General features: G+C 38.2%; 1 protein-coding gene across 6 annotated transcripts in view; it reads left to right on the top strand.

Annotated features, from left to right (window-relative positions):
• The window catches only part of Pcdh19 (protocadherin 19), a 105,776-nt gene that overhangs the window by 78,412 nt on the left and 5,895 nt on the right, over positions 1-21,469 (top strand). The gene's annotated exons all lie outside the window — the stretch shown is intronic.

The raw sequence follows: 21,469 nt of genomic DNA, 5'->3' as shown, positions 1-21,469 counted from the left end.
CCTTTGGCATTCATTTGTTGGAAGCAGCTCAATGGCAATGTCATAAAGCTTGGGGTAAAAATCAAATTGAAGTAGCAGGTTACTTGTCTATCAAAAAATACAGTTAAACTAAAAACTACCGAACGTCTACCAAACAGGAGGCTTTTAACCCTGGTATTAGGGAGCAAATAAGTCTTAAGGGTACAATGGACTTAATTGTCAGTTCATTGCCTCTTTCCTAGTTGCTAACTGCCTCTGTTTGCCTTGAAGATTAAGACAACTCCTGCTTGCCTAGCAGGTCTCACCTCTTACAGTTCATCTGTTTTTCTGAAACTAATCCTCTAAGCCTTTTCTTCTTTGGGGCCACTGCTGTTTTAACTGCAGTCTCTCCCTCCCCTTTCCTTTGCACTTTTACCTTGATATTTCTTGTTTAGGTCTTCCTCCAAGCATCCTGTCTACAGATTAGCCTTGTTCTATGGTCCTCCCTTTGAAGAACAACTTCATCTACTTTACTTTTATAGGAAATACAGTCAGTGACATTGAAGTTTTTTTGCTCAGTTTTCCTGATTTAGTTATCCTTTATACTTTATTGAACATTTCTGTGGCTTTCTTCAGATGAGAGTTGGCTTTCTTACTACTGTTTCCAGTTTCCCACACAGGTTATAGGTGATCCCAAATGAGCAAGTATTCATCAATCCATGTGCTAAGCACTACTCAACAATATAAGTCACCTCTTAAGGTTCGTTCCCCAGGGACGTTCTCATTCATGCCATTATTCTAGAGATGCTAGTTGTAAAATGAGTTACTGTAAGGAAGAACACAGATCCGAAGAAAGTTTCTGCTTCCTACATATGTGACTCCAGGGTATTGTTTTTCCACTTGAACTCTCAAAGGCTACTGGATTGGCAGGAAGTTTTCATCATTGGTATAAAGGGCTGCCTCCTCCAGTTTGGAAGATATTTTGCTTTGGGAAAATACAGCAGAACTTCACTGATGCCAGAAAGGTCAGGGCATACGTAGTGTTGCTATGAAATGAAGGAAAGGATGGGTGTGCTTTAAGTACCCCAAGGGGCATGTTTGATAGGACTAGGTGTATTTACAGCTTTAGCATTTGTATAGTTCCTGCCCTTTCACTTTCTTACATTTTCTGTTGAGTTGGCCTGCTGTGTTATCTGTGTCTCTGGCAATCTGATTTTCCACAATATGCTAGTTGAATCACCACTTATGTCTTCCTGCTTTCCTACTCTAGCTTTGCTGGTTTCTTGCTCCCTTTGATATATACCTACTCCATTCCTCCAAATGTCTGATAAAAATCAGTCTTTGATTTCTGTTTCTCCTTGTTTCCTCTGATTTGGACTCTTTTTGATCAGATTCCTTTTTTTCCTCTTTTTTTTCTTTCTTTCTTTGGCTTATTGGAGTACAGGTTTTCTGAGGAATAGTCATTCTAGATTTGCTTTTGTCTTATTGATAAAAGATCTCGTTCTATAATTCAGGATGATTTTTAAATCTATGACCCTTCTGCCTCAGCCTCCTACCAGCTATGAATACAGGCATGGGCTACCATGATGGGCTTTCTTTGTGTGTGAGAATATATATATTATATGTATATTATATGTAACTTGGAAATGACTATTTCTCAATGAAAATGTAAACTTACGTTTTCACATCATTGAAACATACAACTGTCATCTTGAATTTATAAATCATCACTACTCTATTTCCTTTTCCCCTCTTCTGTTGGTGTTGTATTGTTGTTATTGTTGGTTTAATTTTCTGTTGTAGTTGTGGAGATGGGGGGGGGAGGGTAAAGTCCTGTTCAAGCACATGGATAGAAATTCTGAATCTGCACTAGCTCCCTATATGATCTCCAGCACCTACCATTCTCTCTTTCCTTCATATGTATTGCAGGGTCCAGACTGCAGTGATTTAGAGGGGCTCACTGTTGCTAATATCCTATTTAACCTATAATAGTGTATTTAGCATTAAAACATTATTGCAGTACTCTGAAGCTGAGCTTTTCTCTGTTTCTAAATAAGAAGATGTACCAGGAAATATGGCTCTTAGTTATGAGGCTTTAGTATATAAAAATGCTTCCATTATATTGTGAGCGACATGGGGTGAAAATTGCTCAATTTAAGTTGTGCTAAACATTGTGAGAGTCTTGCTCCTCTTTGGCTTTTGTTTGTGTGTGTTTAGTTGTCCAATGTATGTATTTTTGTGGAAGTGGTCCTCTTTCTTCCATACATCCAATTCATGTTCTCATCTTCCTTCACCATTTCTGAATAGTTTGCGATTTTCAACTTAATTAGGTCTTTCCCCTAAGTGAAGAACGCAGATGTTTCCCCTCTAATGCTTTGGCAGCTGCGGTTGCCTTTCTCACAATGGAATGATTAGCTCCTTCCTTTGATTTCTTAACTGGCCATTGGTTCAGGAGTCCTAGCCCATTTCCTGTCAAAATTCTATGGCCAGAGTTGCTTCAGTTTACCTTGGGGGCCTTTCAGTCTTCTGGGTATTTAATACATATGAATATCTGGGCTTTATCGGTCTTTCAGAACTGCATTTATGTTACTATCCCCACTGATTATAATGTTTAGCCTTTTGAGATAGTGATCTATGCGAAGAACTTAGCCTAGTGGAGAAATAGAGGATAAAACATCATAAATATATTTTGTCCTTGAACTAAATGGGCCTCATTTGTCACAGGCTCTCTACTTCGACTTTAAAGGGCATTCTTGTCTATCCATCTTTCTGTTTTAGTTATATGTACCGCTATTTAAGAAAGTGATTGCTGTTTTTCGATAGGCATTTTGACTTTACCTATCTTATTGGATTTTAATTTATGATTTCACTTTCATTATTGGGATTTCCTCTTATCATGTCTTTCTCTCGCATTCACAATGTAAAGTCAACTTTCCTATTCCTTCCCACCTCTCTTCTCACAGTATGCTCTGGAGTAATCAACGGGAAAACTTTCTGTATTTCCAACTTAGTACTCCCTTTCCAAGTGTATGTGCTGCAGCCTCTTTTGTTTGCCCGTCCCAAGTGCCTCATTCAATTTAATTCTGCATACTTAGCATATTAGGCATTTTGTCCATATTTCCTGTCTGAATTGTATTTTTTTGAATTTGAATGCATTCTTCGAGTATGTGTTTCCCTCCCTTAAATGATGAGATCTGTAACAAAGATGTTAGCTCTGTGCACAGGAAGACAAGAAAGCACAAGCAAAAGAGCATTGCTCATGGTCTCTGGGGGATGCAAGGCCTAGCATTTGAAACAATTGTGTGCAGAGTGTAACTGTATCTGTCTGCCTGCATTTTAACTCCATTTGGCAGCTCGAGCATCAAATACTGTTTGTACTGTTTAAGTTTTCATAGTTCCAGTCCTACCACTAGCCCTTCTACCCAAAGCCCCTCCCTGTGTTCATTTCCTTTACTTGCTTCTCTCCTATTAGCCACTTACAATTTGATCGTTTAATGCTCTGTTTCCAGGGACTTGTTAAACAAACTGCTGTCTCCTTTCCGAGGAGGACTTGCATCTTAATTCGAATGCAACCCAAACAAATAACCTTGGTGGCATTTGGGTCATCAGTGTAGCCTAATGTGATGATGTCTTTAGAGGTGGTATTTCTTAGCACATTTTTATTGCATTCCACCAGTAGTTGAGTATATAGTAAAGGATGAGACCAGGTTGGGCTCCATGGCTGCCAAAGAGTTAGAGCTTTCTCTACAAGTCTATAATCACACCTACGGCGCACTGAATTCTTCTTCCACATTGCTAAACAGGCTTTTTAGCTCAGGTTACTTTTCTTTTTGTTTTTTTCTTTTAATTATTCTACTCACCCAAAATGCTTGGCCTTATTCGTCTTTTATTCCAGATTGCAAAAAGTAATTCCAAAAGGCCATGCTTTATTTTAAGTAACATCCAGAAGAGAACTATGAAGTTTCAGAGCTTGGAATGAGAGGCTGATTTGCTCCAAAGCTCACATTCTTAGACCCTTTGCTAGACTGCCCTTAAGAGAAAGCAGGTTTCCCTTTGCTCAAGTTATTTTGACTGAAGAAAGGTGGCCTCTGATGTTCTGCAGAGTTGTAAACTTCCTTTAGGTGTGAATCAGGTTAAGTCATGAGTGGCTCTAGTAAATATGGTTCATGGCTCTTTCTTGAGGAGAAACTTGCCCTTGGACAAAGTGTTAGAGCAGAAATGTTTGCCTTTTCTTTGTACCCAAGCAGTTTGCAGTCTTCAGTACTTTCTGTGGCTTTAGGTGCTCAATAGACACACTGTCAAGCTAAGATCAAACTATACCTTCTCTTTTCTTTACTTTAGGGATGGATGGGGCTGGGGAAGGGTGCTCCTTGGCATTGGTGAGCAAGAATATGACAGATTTCAGGTAGGGGGCTCTATGAAGGGGAGAACAGACTCATCTATAATCTCAAGTGTCAGGCTGGCAAGAAACCCTGCTTCGGTAAAGCCATTTACTCTGTCATTTTAAAGATAATGATAAAATGAACTCTGAAGTGGGTGGTCGTGTTTTCTGGTAGTACTGCTGTCCCATCTGGAGGAAGTTATCATTGACTGCTGCTTATTTAGGAGCAGATAGAAAGCTTCACGCCTTTGGGCTGCTGCAATCATGATAATGAACATTCTGTTCAGAAGGGGAGCATTCGGGCTCTTTCCCAGTAGCCCTTATCATGACACTAGGAATTTAATACATTCATTTATTCTCCTCTCAAGAAATAGGATTACATTCCAAATGGAGCAGGGAGCAGTCCTTATTCTTCTTTGCATGATTTTCAAGGGCTGTGCAGTTCCAGCTGTGTAAACATGATTGCAGAACTTAGGTATTGTCTAGTGGGGGAGGACTGCAATTTGGGTGAGGCACACCATGGCTGGGATGGAGCCAGGCATTCTTCCACCCACTTTAGTCCACGCCCTGCGGGGTCGGCTTGCTCAGCTCCTAGAGTCAGAAGTGAAGATGGGGCAGCTGGAGTTAATTATACAGTTTTATGGCTTCATATCAGTAGGGGATGAGAACTAGGCAAGGGTTAGGAAAATCTAAAATCATATCCTTATGTTGCTGCACTTTCGACAGTAGGAAACAAAGAAATGGCAGACATTGGACAAACTAAGGAAATGTAAAATATTAAATACCACAAGAAAAATCTAAAAGTGCCGGTTAAAACTGCAGCTGAATTTAAACTCCATTTGTTCTCTGTGGTGACTGGAATGAAGCCTGGATAATATTTAGTTGATAGGAGAAATTTGCTGTTGTACCCAGTATCTGGGATCAGCTATGTTATTTAAATTATGAATCAATTTATAATCATACAGACATTTATTATCTGGGCATTATCGTTATGAAATAGATGTGATTTCTTCAAAATAAATACAAATATTATAGAGCATGCAATCCTTTATCCATGCCTCTCTCCACAACCGCATAGGAAGTTGGCTCTGCTCAGTTCAGTAGTCTATGTTCTAGTAACTGAAGAGGCACATATTCTTGAACTTTCTGAGAATATGATAGTTTTAATGACTTAAATTTTCCATCTTGTTCTTGGAGGAAGGCAATAGCCAGGTAAAGCAATGTTAGGTGGCTTCCTAATAATGGTTGTGGCTTTTAGGACATATTTGTGATCAGGGAAGGAAGGAAAACATCCCTTTTTCAGTGCGCTGAAGTGGCATGAGTGAGTTAGTGATCTTCATTCTTGGTACAACTGGTTTTTGAAGTATTTCCTTATGATTTGATTTGAGCATGCTCCATGAGAAGAAACTAATGGCTGGTGGTACACACTTGGTCAAGAGGCTATAGTGGAGGAGGTTATAGGCCCAGGATTGGTGGTGGTACATACTGCTGATACTTTGCTAAATGGACAAATTCTCATTGAGGTATTTCTATTTATACTGATAGATTACTGATCTTTCAACCTTAGAGAAGCTTCTTTTTGTAGTGGGTGATAGATAATACAGAGACTCATTACTGGTTAAAGTCCTGAGAATAAGTCATGTGGCACACTCAACCCTAAACAAAGTTTCTGTACCAACCCCTCCAAGCCCCAAGGAACATCAACCAAAAAGGGGAAAAGAGATTATAAAAAGTATAGGATGGGGAACAGTGGTATAATATGCTCTCTTGTGACATGACAAGGCTATTGCAGTTATGAACAAGCAATAACTGTGACTACATGCACAAGGCCTTCCCACACCAAAAATTCATGAAAGCTGGCTGGGAAGATGAGAGTCAGCAGGAGTGGGCAGTGAGAATAAGACAGTAATGGGAGTGGACATGACCACAATTCATTGTAAACACATGTGCGGTTGTCATATATTTAGGAAAAAAGCATGATAATTTCCCCGAGCCATTCACTTTCAATCAGTGTCTCTCAAAATATATACAGGATTGGAAGTTGTGAATTGAGAAATAATGCTGGGTTGATAGAGCACCGAGTTTGAGTCATTGTACAAGTACTAAGAAGTAGAAAGGTGAAGAAAGTTTAGTAAATTACCATTGAAGATAGATATTGGGATTTGGGGAAATCAGAGACTCAACACACACACACACACACACACACACACACACACACACACACACACACACACACACTCACTTTCATTCAATAGCTGTGGGATCCCAAAGAGATGGAAACATGCCTGCAGAGTACCCAGCAGGAAATATATGAATGCCTCCATCTTCTATCATATTCAACTGGCATGGGGGAAGTCTTGTCAATATTAGCCATGTGTTGCCTCTGGAACTTGAAACTGGGACACCTATTAACAGTGTGCTGCATGCTGTAATTGTAGCATGTGCAGAGCATCCCATAACATTTAGCTGGTGGATGCCTGTCTGAATCATTAAGTGTGAGCATTATGGGTGCTATAACAGCATTGGAATTCCTGCCACTAAAAGGGAAACACATTTGGCTTGTACTTCATCCACAATCACTTACACTTAAGCTATTGATAGTTGATTGGGATCTGTAGCATGCTGGGTTTGTGCCATGGACTTCTAAACATATTTGATGGGTGGAACAGACAGGGAGACTGTGGGTTTTGGCAAGCTGTGGCTCCCATTAGTCAGGCTGACTGTGTCTGACACTAAAGATTCCAATTCACCAAGATGAAACTTACTTCTCTAGGCTTTGGCTGATGGCCCAATGATCTTAACGTGAAGGGCAAGAGAGCGCCAGTGTTACATTAAGTTGCAAGTCTCCAATGAGCAAATAGTTGAGTAGTTTACTGAATAGTGTGTTTTCCCCCCCTTTTGGGAAAATATAAAACTTACGGCACCTCTTTTAGAAATTGAAGATACTTCTTAGATATAAAATTTTGGTTTTATAGAGAATGTTAACCATTCATTTTCCTTATAGGGAAATGCTAGCTTTTTCATAGGGTATGTAGACTGTGTAATTTAATAGTTAATATTCCTATCCTTAAAGTTTTATCTTGTACGCAGTGCTGCTAACATCCTACTTAGGGCATTCCAGACACAGCTGTTTCTAATCATAGGAGTGGCCCCATAGAAATGTCAGGCATACTCTGAAGGGGCTTCAGTGGAAAGGAGGAAATGTGTTCAGAAAATGGACTGTTTCCATTATATGTGGTTTTTCTGGCAGACACTCGCCCATTGCTATTGTCGATCATCTCTATAGCTCGCCGGGGTATGAGGTTTTTAGTAGAAAGTCTTGCTATGACGAGGAAAAACCACAAAGCTGAAGGAAGAGGAGAGCCATCTGAAGAGAGACTGGAAGATGAGTGGATATTTTGGTCAGAGCAGAAAGGAGCTGAATGCTATGAAATGGAGATAAAGAAGACAAGATGAGGATAACAATGGGAATTAATCTATGAAAAGTACTTAATATTTAAAGGTTGGATTAAGAGGTTCATTAAGCAGCAGAACCTTCTTTCATGCAATGTCTATGAATATGATGAAGTTCTGTAAAGGCAATTCAGTCGTAAATACACTAGGGGAGCTGTCAGTATATGGTTGTTCTGTCTAGTGCATAATCAGTTTACTATTCTCCAGCCCTGAATAATCTGTGGGATGTGGTCAAAACAAAGCAAATACTACAGATTGGTGATTTCCTCTGATGCAAATTCTAGAGCTTTCTTAAATAAAGGGGAGAAGTGAGTATTCTTTTTAGTGTCTACTGTTAGTCTTTGTTTTCTCTTGATAGAGTCTCACTATGTAGCCCGGATGGCTTTAAAGTTGTCAGCCTCCAGACTCCTCGTACTCCAGTGGTATCATTATGGGTATGCACTACCACAGCATGCCATGTTTACTTTCTCTGCAGTAGAGTCTGGCCTTGAAATCCTGACCCTCCTACTGCTACCTCTCAAGTGCTGGATGATAGATGTATACCACCACAACCAGTCATATCTACTTTCTGTGTAATCTGCTTGATAGCTCTCTTTAAATTTTTATGGCTTCATCAAACCTCCTGGGCAACCACTGAAACATTTAGATGCTGTGATTATTTTTAATTTTAAATATTAGTCAGTGTTAAAGTTTTTTTTTTTTTCTGGATCTCCTGTGTCTAGCCGGGTGGTGCATGCAGAAGGAAGGCCAGCTCAGTCTTCATTCCCCTTGGAAACAGACATGCTCAGAAGGAAATGTTGTTTTTAATTGTCATGCAGACCAGAAAACAATCTTTCATTTCAGTCTGTTGAACAGCACAAAAATGCTTCTGAGACACTGGGTTCATGTATGTCTTTTTAGCAGCCATTACACAAGGAATTAGCTTCATCCCAAAAATGTTTGCCCACTTTTTTTCTTAGTGAAATGATTACTCATGAGTAGTTTGTTCAACTACCATAGATCTGCTATACTGGAATGGACAATAGAGTGTTAAAAATGTCAACTTTTCAGTTTCCATAAACTCTGTTCAAAACTCTGAAGAGTTTCCTAAGAGAAGAAAATCACTTGTCAACACCTTTGTTAGTGTTCTATAAGCATCTTATCCAGAATGTTATGCCAGCATTACAACTCTGTGTATGCCCCAACCACCCTGTGTGTGTGTGTGTGTGTGTGTGTGTGTGTGCATATTCAGAGTATTTTTAATGCCTCCTGAACTCTTCTAAATATCATTTTTCCCTGTCCCATTCTCTTCATTTCTTAGTTCTCTAACCCAATGCATTGTTTCATAGCCATAAGGATAGATAAATAAAAGGCTTGGGACATGTCTTCATATATGAGCAAGTGATGGTCTTTAGCCCTTGACTCACTGCCGTTTGCATTTTTCAAAGCTGATTATTTCATCTGCATTTTTAATAATCAGGCAGATTACTTTCTGTCAACTGACAGAAACAAATAAAAAAATTCAAAGTTGAATTAAGGGGATAAGAAAGCTCTAGGGCCAAAGAAGCTTTTTCTGTAATTAATAATTTCAATTTACTCTTAGAGTATTTGTATGCTAAAGTCCAACATTTCATGTTAAATACTTCTGTGCCTCCCATCTTCTAGGTGCCAAATTGGAATATCATAGAATGGAAACCACGCAGGTTTCAATGAATCTTCTAATTCTCTACTCCCATTGCTATCTTGTTTTCTGCACAGATTGCTTAGGGCTTCTCTTACCACTGCATGGTATTTTCTCATTAGCCCCATGTTTCACAGATCCAGTCATGAAAGATACATATTTAACCAACAAGAGGAAAATGCAGTAAGATCAGACTTTAGTAAATGCAATGTTTTAGAAAAATAAGATTATTTCAAAGGTATCTGCAAATGGGCACAGGATTTAAATTTATGGTTCTGTTTTTTTTTCAGTAATCTTTTTGACTTGTTCTATTGTTATTTTAAATGATTTATTTATGTATATTGGTGTTTTGCCTGTGTGAGGGTGTCAGATCCCTTGGAACTAGAGTCACTGCCACTTGTGAGCTGCCATGTACATGCGGGGAATTGAACCTGGGTCCTTTAGGAAGAACAACCAGTGTTCTTAACCACTAAGCTATCTCTCTAGCCCCTCTATTGTTTTAATTTGTGAATACAATTAATTGTTAAGGACTAGTAGGGATATAGGTGGTGGTATGGAAGGAGTGCGAGTGAATCAGAAAAACGGAGGGGTAGATTTTGTTTCTATAATCTAGGCTTACTATACATCAGCTACTGCCTAGCTATTTTTTGGTCTCTGTCAGTGTGGGTATAGGTGTGAGTTAACACAGAAAAGCTCCCATAACGGTGGCTCAAATAGACAGCAAGGCATTTTTCTCTGATGCTCTATGGAGCCACTATTTTCTGCATCAGTGAGGGGTTGGCAAAGGTGATGGCAAGGGAGGTCACAGTGAAGCATCCATGCCTTAAAGGCATAAGGGCCATTTCCTTCCCGATAAGATCATAGGACAGATGTAAGACACCCTCTCATTTTCAAACTTCTTCAAATAGATTCATTGGTTTAGCTTCTGAATTTGTATAATTGCTTTTGAGGCAGCACCTAATAACATACAGCCTGCTTTCCTCGAACTAGAGTGATTAAGTGGGCAACTCCTAAAGAATAATTCTATGTCGTTTTAAAGAAAAGTGCAAAAGAACAAAATTGAGCATTGTCCATAAGAGATGGATAGTGGCAAGTAAACAGAAGGTGACGTTTGATCCCTTCAATTTTACTATTCATTATTCATAGTTATTATTCATAAATTCCAACACAAATGTTAGGACTGCACCCCAGTGACACATTTGCATTTTCTTTAAACTTGATTTCTACCTAGTTGTGCAAACAAGAATTTCATGAGTTGGGTGCTCTCCCTTCATTGCTTATCATTTTCCTATACTCTCTTCTGTATCTTTTCCATTATCATCTCTACCATCTATTTCACTATTCTACCCAAGATTCCTCCCAAAATCATTTCCAACACAGAAAAAGTGATATTTGAATATATTTCCCTAAGGCAATCAATTTACTTTTAATTTGTCTGGAACTAAGCTTTTCTTTGTTGCAAGATAGAAGGATTGAAACTGCTATAAAATTTATTAGCTTGCAGGAAGATATCTGAAATGAATTTTTAAGTGATTTTGCTGTTTGCTGTACCCAGAAGCAGTGTCATCATACTACAGCATTCCAGATGGTAGCTGAAGTCACACTGCACCATCAAGATAATGCTAGCATTTTCTACCAGGCTTCTGTTGGTAACAGATAATCAACCCTTGGGAGCTAACAGACACCAATACTCCATTTCTGCTTCCTTCCAGTGACCGTTTTCAGTGACTACTATGCAGCTGAAGGCAAGGCACACCAGCCTTTTGAATCATTGCAAGAGACAATGATTGGTTTACTGAACATTTTATCTTCAAAGTCGAGTGAATAATTGGAGGATTACTAATGTAGTCTTTTAACGTCTCCAGTCAGTCCCACGAACTGTTTGATATTACAAACAAACTCTAAGGAATCCGAAAGTTAAAATTGCAGTATGTTTATTGACTCATGGCCAGTATTGTACTTTCCACAAAACTTGGTGTCCTGGGACTTAACTGAAGGAAGTGTCAGTTCCTGTTAAGGGGAACACTGTTGTTTGATGCCCCCCCCCCCACATCCAGCATTAAATTTTCATTTAAAAACGGAAGTGTTTTTTTTTAAGTGCTGGAAGTAAACCCCAGCATCTTCCCTATGCTAGGCAAGCACTCTCATCATTAAGCTATATTCAAACTGTGCAACAAAGAAAATTTTCTTCTCCTAGTTAACAACCCTGTTTCTTCTCGCTTTACCTGCTAACATTACGTACGCTATTCCTACTATGTTTTTTTTTTGTTTCAGGCATCCAAAAGCTCAAATCTCTGACAATGTAGCTTTTGTCCAACTTCATAATGTATTAGTAGTTTTTCTATTTTTCTAGAAATGAATGAAACGAAATTACAGCTAAGTTTAGGTTTAGAGCTCCTGGTGAGCACGATGTAAAGATTCCACTTTGCCAAGAGCATAACCACTTTCTGAATGTGTGAAATGATCTGGCTGTGTTTAATCTACACAAAATCAAACAAATGAATTGAGTTTTTCAGAGACATGACTAGGTGTTTTAAGATTCACTCTAGCATGGGCTAAGGGGCTTAATTCTGTGAGAATCTTACAGCGAAACCCTTGAAAACAGCCCCATGTCGTTCAGTTGCAGCATCTCTGTTCCTCGAATTGTAGGGGGGATGGTTCAGTGACCTTCTGTGTCATCTCATATCTTATCTATACAGATGCCTTTTCAAATGGTATCTAGGTGCTTAGATGATGGCCAGCACTTTGTCACATAATTTTTTCCATCACAGAAGACAAACACTAAGATCCCAGTTTACTCAGTCTCTGCTTATCTCAGTCACTGTCACCACTTCCTATTTCTGTCTCAGTTTTCTGGGTAGCCCTTAACTCCAGTTCCCTGCTCCCCATGAATCAGCACAAATGATTTATACGTATACACATCTCAATATCTGTTCCTTATGGACGGAATTGAATTGAGCACCAGTACAAAAATGAAAATGCCAGGAACTATTGTGACTGCCAAAATTGCAACTTAGATTGTATGAACTGTGCATGCCATACTGTCATCTATCATAAATATTAAATTCTCAAGCACTTATCCTTCAATATGTTTTAACTCTGGCTCCTCAACCAGCTCAGCACTAAAGATTCCATTGAAGATGATTCAATTGCTTTGCATTTTGAAAGGTCCATCTTTTAAATCCATTTCCCTGTTCCATTGGTGGTAAGTGAATTCTAGGTGAACAGACCATGAATAAGGAGAGAGGGTTTATGTCCCATTTCGCACTAGAGGTTGTCTGTTGGGTGGCACTTGATAACAAATGCTGATCTGTCAAATTGTCCGGGACCAGGTTGGGATTCATCTGTCTTTTTAGCTGCCTTCCCTGTGTCAAGCCAAAACCAGCCTTTATAGAATTCCCAGTGTTTATTAACCATCCTGAAAATGCCAAGCTAGGATAGCTAGGACTGGCTTTTTCCCCCTCATCTTGTCACTGGTTTTGTCAGCATCACTTTGTCATACTCAATAACATTGTTTTGATACTCCATTCCCACCCTGACCCTTCTCCACCAGAAGCTGCGTCATTCTTCCTTATTTCATAAGATTGGGTTCCCCTAACTGCATGCTCTGCTAAATTACCAAAGGAAAAAGAGTGTCTCTGTTTGACAAAGGAGCCTTTTATTACCTTGGCATTTCTTAATGTGTACCAATCTATTCCTGTGTATCTCTAGATAAGTGAAAATAGTAGGGAATAGTCTCCATGTGATAAGAACTGGTTTGTGGGGAGTATATTTTGACATCTATCAAATAATAACATATCAGTATTTTCAAATGTCAATCGGAGTTCTGTCACCCTACTGATTTTGTCTTCTGTGTATTTCAGTATAGTGCTCTGGGAAGGGCCTCTAAGAAGTAGGAGGCTAGGGAAGGGGAGTACAAAAATGAATGATTTAAGGAAGTAATGAAGCCAGAAAGGAGCAAGATACAAATAACTGTTGTTAGTATTAGAATTAGACTGGCTGCAGGATGGCTTAGTACTACTGGTTCCTAAGTCTGGAAAACTGTCTCAGCCTTCATGCATATCTCATGTATGTTGTTCAGAATGAATACTGTCTTGTGTAGCTAATTTTCCACTTTATGAAGTGATTCCAATTCATTCTCCTATGGCTTTGAGTTGTCCTCAAGTCTTCATTGAATGTTTGCTAGATAATTAGAAGAGGTACTTTTCTCCTTGTATATTAACATCCAAGGAAAGCCAGTTCTCAAAATATCAATCAGATCTGGGCAAACCCAGAGTGTCTGAGTCCTACACAGTGTTTCTTGCTCTTTTCCCCTTTTCAACATTCCTGTCCTGGCTTCTTTTACCATCGAACTCATTAGTACTCTGAGTACTTTGTCAAGTTATAGACACAGAATAGATGTCCTTTCTTTGGATTCTGAAGGCCTTGAAAGTGCTTTAGGAATTCATTCTTGAATAAATCTTCTTTTTGGTAACTCCTCTACAGAATAGATTGGTACATGAACTTTATAATGAAGCCTTGTAATATTTTTATTGGATATTTTTATTTACATTTCAAATGTTATCCCCTTTCTTAGTTTCCTGTCCATAAACCCCCTATCCCTCCACCCTCCCCCTTTTTCTATGAGGGGATTCCCCCCCAACCACCCACCTTCCTGCCTCCCCACCCTGACATTCCCCTACACTGGGGGGTCCAGCCTTGGCAGGACCAAGGGCTTCTCCTCCCATTGGTGCCCAGCAAGGCCATCCTCTGTTACATACGCAGCTGGAGCCATGGGTCTGCCCATGTGTACTCTTTGAATGGTGTTTTAGTCTCTGAGAGCTCTGGTTGGTTGGTATTGTTGTTCTTATGGGGTTGCAAGCCCCTTCAGCTCCTTCAATCCTTTTTCTAACTCCTCCAAGGGTGACCTCATTCTCAGTTCAATGGTTGGCTGCTAGGTTTCAGTCCTGTATTTGTCATGCTCTGTCAGAGCATCTCAGAAGACAGCTATATCAGGCTCCTGTCAGCATGAACTTCTTGGCATCATCAATATTGTCTGGGTTTGGAGGATGTATGTATATGGGCTGAATCCCCAGGTTGGGCAGGCTCTGAATGGCCATTGCTTCAGTCTCTGCTCCAGACTTTGTCTCCATATCTTCTCCTGTGAATAATTTTGTTCCCTCTTTTAAGAAGGACTGAAGCATCTGTACTTTGGTTGTCCTTCTTGAGCTTCATATGGTCTGTGGATTGTATCTTGGGTAATTCCAGCTTTTGGGCTAATATCCACTTTTAAGTGAGTGCATATCATGGCTTTCTTTTGTGTGTGTGTGTGTGTGTGTGTGTGTGTGTGTGTGAGAGAGAGAGAGAGAGAGAGAGAGAGAGAGAGAGAGAGAGAGAGAGAGAGAGAGATTGGGTTACCTCACTCAGGATATTTTCTAGTTCCATCCATTTGCCTATGAATTTCAGGTAGTTACTGTTTTTAATAGCGGAGTAGTAATCCATTGTGTAGATGTACCACATTTTCTGTATCCATTCCTCTGTTGAAGGGCATCTGGGTTCTTTCCAGCTTCTGACTATTATAAATAAGGCTGCGATGAACATAGTGGAGCACGTGTCTTTGTTATACGTTGGAGCATCTTTTGGGTAGTCTTGTATATTTTTATTAATATCGTAACTAAATTTGCAAGAGTGAATCAGTTTCTCCTATAGATATGAAAAGCTTATCTTAGGTCATATTAGTGTACCTTTTATTGGAACCAGTGACTTTTTCATTTTTCTCTTTAATTAATAATTTTATTTGTTTACATTTTAAATGTTAACCCCCTTCCTGGTCTTCCCTCCATGAACCTCTCACCTCCTTCCCCTACACTTTGCTTCTAACAGAGTGCTCCCCCACAGACTTACCCACTTCCGTCTCACTTCTCTAGCATTTCCCTTCGCTAGTGCATCAAGCCTCCACAGGACCAAGGGTCTTACCTCCCATTGATGTCAGATAAGGCAATACTCTGCGACATATGTAGTGGAACTATGGACTCATCCATGTGTACTCTTTGGTTGGTGGTTTAGTCCCTGGGAGCTTTGGGGTTTCGGTTAGTTGATATTATTGTTCTTCCTATGGGCTTGAAATCCCCTTTAGCGCCTTCATTCTTTCCCCTAACTCTTCCATTGGGGTTCCCAGTCTTTAGTCCAATGGTTGGCTGTAAGAGAAAACAGTGTTTAATATGTAAACAACACATTCAGTTCATAGATAACACTTTTAAACTAAGTTAAAACTTTTAATTTATCACAGTCTGTTCCCTGGTATTTTCAGAATAGGAAGCTTCCATGTTGAAACATTTATATCTTCAATTGGATGTCAAATGCATACTAGATCTCTTTAAAACTACCTCAAACCACTTGCAAATTGACTAATGCTTCTCCAGTTCCATTGTCATTGCCTTTGACAAACTGACATGCAATACTTTATAGGTTTCTAAACAGTTTCTATTTGCTAGAACATTTATTTCCAATTTTAGGAGTTGCATCAGTGGCCTGGGGTCTTGAGGATCAATCTAGATTTCTTTGTTCTTCCTGTACTTTTAAATTATTCCATTAAGTTAAACTATTGTCCACAATTATTCTACAGTGGCATTTTTTTGCTCGTTTTAGTAAGTAGCAGAAAAACCAGACTTGCATAGTTTTTGCTTATCCAGAGCCTTAAAAAGCAAGCAAAGTATACATGACTTAAATAATTACAAGTGGGATGAATGGTATGGCAGAGAGGTTCTGTGAGCCCTATTTAGTCTAGCCTATCATTTATTCATTCCTTAAGAAAGTGAAATTCTAGTTGGGACTTGAGGAATAGTGTTATCCACCATGAGTTGTGTTCATCTGTTGGAAATAAGGACTCCACCAAAGAAAATAAATGGCCTAAATAAAAGGGAGTTTATTTTGCCTCTTACATAAGGGCAGTTCAGCTCAGATATGGTGGCTATATACTTTTAGCATCCTAAGGCCCTTATATCTTTTTGTTTTGCAACTCATGGGCCCATGATTTTTATCCTTAGAGTTACTGCATTGCTATTAAGATAGATATTGCAGCTGCAGTCACTATGATTCTGTTCCAGATAGGACAAAGCAGGAAAAAAAGAAGGTAAAGTTATTTGTAGGCCGGTTTTTAAATCTCTGCATCAGATGAGTCAAAGTTACTTAAGTGGGGGCAATTACCAAAAATTGCGTTTCGTTTAAAGCCACTTTTTCCATATCTCCTCCTGCTCTAAACATCTCTCCTGTCCACCCCAAATTGTGCATTCTTGTTTAGACAAATGCGACCAATTTTGATGATACTTTCTTTATAATGTTTGCAACAATGTTCTCCATTTTACTTTCCAGAAAATGACCTGTTTTGGTTGTAGATTATCTCGCTCATGGGCTGATGTAGAGTAGGTTGTGTGGGTGGGTAACAGTACAATCCAGGAAGCTTTTCTGATTAATAGATCACTTGCTTATATGTTGAATTAGTGTTGCTGCTTAGAATTTGCATTAGTTGGCACTCATGTTTTCCTATTTGAAAACCACTTCTAAAGAAGTAACACAATGCTCTTGCAACTGCAGACTTGAACTACTTTAGTGTTAGAGTCTTTGATCATTAAGATATTTGAGAAAATGCACTCAAACTTTGAATCATAATAAAAAAAACTAATGGTGTTATTGACCACATTCATTGTGACTAGACACACCTAGAAATCCAACAGAGCCTCTCGGCTCCTCTAGTCTTCCAAGACTCTGAAACTTTTAGGAAAGCCTAACTTGGCTTTTATTACTTCAGATGAGACCATGGATAGACTCTATTGTTGAAGCACATTGTTTGCCTTTATCTGAAAAGACAGCTGTTTTATGTCTCAAAGACAATAGGAATAGCTGCACAAACTTTTACTGTTTGTATAAAGCAACATATTCTGGTCTTTTTCTATTTGAATTACTTATTTATACATCACAATATAATTATTGTTGTCTGTTATGCCTCCTGCAACTTTGCAAGACTGATGTTTGGAGATTTATTTCTTGTTTATTTATTTGTTGCCAGCTGCTTGGAAATTTTCTCACCAAAGTCCTGACAAAAATAAAAACAGAATTATTGATTACTATGTAGATTTCAGGAGCTTTATCTCCTACTATCCTCTTCCCCCTTCTCCTCCTCCTTCTTTGCTTACAACAACTATGTTTCCAAGTAAAGATGTCTCTGACATCACGATTTATGTCCCTCTTCCAAATTTATGCACCCACTTTGATTCCTTGTGTGTGTGTGTGTGTGTGTGTGTGTGTGTGTGTGTGTGTGTATGTGTATGGTTTGTAAGGCCTGGGCAAAACTTCAGAAGTAGGGGAGATTAGCTGACAAATTTATCAGTCAACTGTAGTCATGTATATATTTGAATTAAAACCATTTGTCTTAGAGACAGAGAAATCACTCAGGGCTTAAGAGCAGTTGCTCCACTTACATAGGACACACGTTCAAGTCACAGCACCTACACAGCACCTTTAAGTCATCTGTAAATCCAAGTTCCAGGGGATACCCCACCCTCTTTTGGCCTCCTCACATTTCAGGCCTGCACACAATTCACTTACACACATGGAAGCAAAACATTCATACACATAAAATAAACAGAAATACATCTTTTAAAAAACACCATCTACCCTCACTCATTTGCACATGGGAATGTCTTCGAACCATCACAAATATGTGTGGATTTTAGAATCTTAAACTTTTGCCTACAATTAGGCCAATACTTTTGGATAAAGATGGAAGAATAAAAATATATCAAGTAACATATATACTTATGCTTTTTTAGGGGAACCCTGAATGGGATTTGGTAAGTCATTAGGATGTTTAAGCAAGAGTCAGTGTTCTGCCTATTTGTGGATGGGTGATACAAAATGGCTTCTTTCTAGTTTCATGCCTAAATCTAACACCCAGCTATTGTAATTGTCCACACATAATCTTTTCCTATATTAGCCTTTTTTCTTTTCTCTTATTTGTTTTCTTCTTTTTCTTATGCAGTTATTATTTATTGATATCGATAAGGGGGTATTTTTATTGTGCTCTTCTCATGTTTGATAATTACAGTGAATTTCTTTGCTAAACCTAATTATGATTTGGAGGACATTTAGTCTGTCAGTATTAACCACAATTATACTTATATAGAAAATAGGTATAAATATTTTATGGTAGGTTAGACTTTATTTTAATAATATTGACACATTTAATATTATTGATTTAAGAGCAAAAAGAATAGAATGTCCATTGCATTCTGGATTTTTTTCCTGATAGCTTGTGGAGATTTTTGCTTTGATTGATACAAATGAAAGCCAACTATTGAACTGTGCTTTCATTTCTTTACCATGTGTCCCATCCCCCCAAAATCTGACACTCATTTTTATAGGTGTTATCTGAAGAATTATGAGATAAAGTTTTATTATTAGGAAAACTCAGAAGCTATAAATCTGGTAGTGCCATTACAACCCTAGGGCCTCCTAAAGAAAGCACAGAATTTAAATAAAACTGACATGAGGTATAGCTACTCCTTCATTCTTGTCTTTGGGGTTTATACAAAGGGTCTCCTTTGCATATACAAGCATATTTCCATTACTTTTTATTTTTTATGCCTCCCCATGAACATATGCATATTGAGTTGTGATCAGGTATTAGATGGCATCCTTTGGAGTTTATAAGAAAGGGGCAGAGAAAAGAGTTTGACAAACTCTTCAGGTTTTCACATGCATGGCTATTCATGCAGTCATGATATAAAACTGTGCTGGCATTTGAAGAATTGTCCTATATCTGGGGTGGGCTCTTTTCTTGTTGGTAATGATGCTTATTGTTATTGGCTTTCAATATGCAAAATTCTGAGTGCTTCATTCTTAAGCACTGAAATGGTTCAGAAAATACCCATATTAAAGATGTTTGTAATGATTTTATCCAAGTTTTTTTTTAGTCAGATTTTAAATAACTTAAATGAATCTATAGGCTGTGTCCACCATTGTCTTCAAATCTGGTCACAACACTGATAAAGTCTATGTCATCTAACTTCTTCCAGTGGCTTTTCTCTCCTGTGCCTTTTATTTGTATTTTAAAAAATTAAACACACACACACACACACACACACACACACACACACACACTCATGTACACACATATACAAGTGCATAGGCAGGTATGTTATCCATAGACACATTTCAGGCAAGCTCCTTATATGTTACAAAAACGAACTGACAGCATACAATTCCAAATTTCTCTTCTCTCTTCTCTCCCTCTCTGTTTGCATGATAGATATACCTATATTTAATTTATATGCATTCCTGTATGAATACCTTTTGTTTTTGTATTTCTTCTAGCCTTACTTCCTCCAATCCTACTCCAAGGTTTTGTTTTTGCAAATGTTAAGCTGATCATATTGTGAAGCATTTTTCAATATAATGAAAAATTTCATTAGGTCACCCTTACACATAAACATCAATTAAGCTGGGAAATTAGGGCTCTAAACAAAGCCATTTTAATACATGTTTACTCAGTGGTCAGGCAGATCAGGCAGATGTTAACCCTGCATCCACGCTTTTATAAAGCAATCTTTATAGAAAACTCCTCTGAGAGCCAAATAAAAGACTCAGTCCTCAATATACCTCAGCTAAAAATATAAAAATACGCTGTTCTAATAACTGTAAATTCTAACTATTGAGATCTTCTATGGTAGGATTAAACCAGTCAACAATTTTTTTTTAGTAGCATAAGATGGACTGTACATATTTCGAAGGTGAACTGTGGTATTTTAATATCTGTTTATAGCATGTATTATTTAAGTTGATATGATAAGCACTTTGATTTACTTCTCATTCCTTAGAGCCTTGAACTATTCTGCCTCTCCTAGATCCTCTCAAATGTACAATAGGTTATTGTACACTGTAGTCCCACTGCTGTGCACTAGAATAGTAGAACTTGTCATGCTTCTTTGCCTACTTCTGTCATCTCTGATCCTTGCCTTTCCTTGTGTCTAATGGCTACTTTTCTCTGTTCGTAGTTTCCATATATGAAGGACAACATGTGACACTTGCTTTTCCAGGTTTAGCTTATTTTTCTCAGTGTAGTTTTTCAATTTCATTTACTTCATCTCAAAGGATAGAATTTCATTTTTGTTTATGGTTATGTAATCCCAGTATTCTAGTAAGCATTTCTTTATCCACTCAACTGTTGACAGGTAACTAAGGTGATTCTGTATCTTGGCTAATGTCATACTAAAATAATATACTTGGTTTTGCAGGAATCCTTATGATTTTATTTTCTCTGAATATGTCCAGAAATGAGAGGTAGATTAGATAGTTTTTTTCTGTTTCTAATTTATTCCTGAGGAACATTCTATTTTGTTCTCTCTAATAGCGCTTATAATTTGCATTCCTACTAGCTATGTATATTTCATTAGGAACCAAATCCTTAATAAAAGTGAAGATTAAAGCAAATAGGGAGAAATTACTTATTTGTGACTAATTAAATGATCCCCAACATATAAGATGCGTGTGTGTGTGTGTGTGTGTGTGTGTGTGTGTGTGTGTGTGTGTAGGGCTAATTGAGGCTTGTGAGTTCTACTATACATAGTTTGTTTCTGTCAGGGAAATCTAATCATAGTGATGTCACAATTTTGACACCTCTTCAGTTAACAGAAAGAAATTATGTATTAGGTTTTCAAAGAGAATTTCATAGTAATCTAAATGGAAGCACCATGTATCACTGTATAAGGTGGAAAGTTGTGGATAGCATTTCTAAAAATTATGGATACATTTCTTTGATTAAGTGAGCATTGGATTCCCTACACTGCTTCCACGCTTCGGCTGGATGAAGTTTCAAACACAGGTGAATTTTAGCAGGAGCTGTTGATAAAATTGCTGCCTCTCCACACCTTAGCACTCAGGACAAATATTTAAAAAATATTTTTTCATCCTAACTTGTTTCTCTTTAGAATTTCTGTTTTGTTAGCAGTGTGAACAGCAAGCAAGGACAAAAAAAGCATTTA

Source organism: Rattus norvegicus, chromosome X (genome assembly GCF_036323735.1).
Source record: "Rattus norvegicus strain BN/NHsdMcwi chromosome X, GRCr8, whole genome shotgun sequence".
Lineage (NCBI taxonomy): Eukaryota > Metazoa > Chordata > Mammalia > Rodentia > Muridae > Rattus > Rattus norvegicus.
The sequence above is the reverse complement of the archived record's forward strand: the minus strand, read 5'-3'. Positions and strand labels throughout refer to the sequence as shown.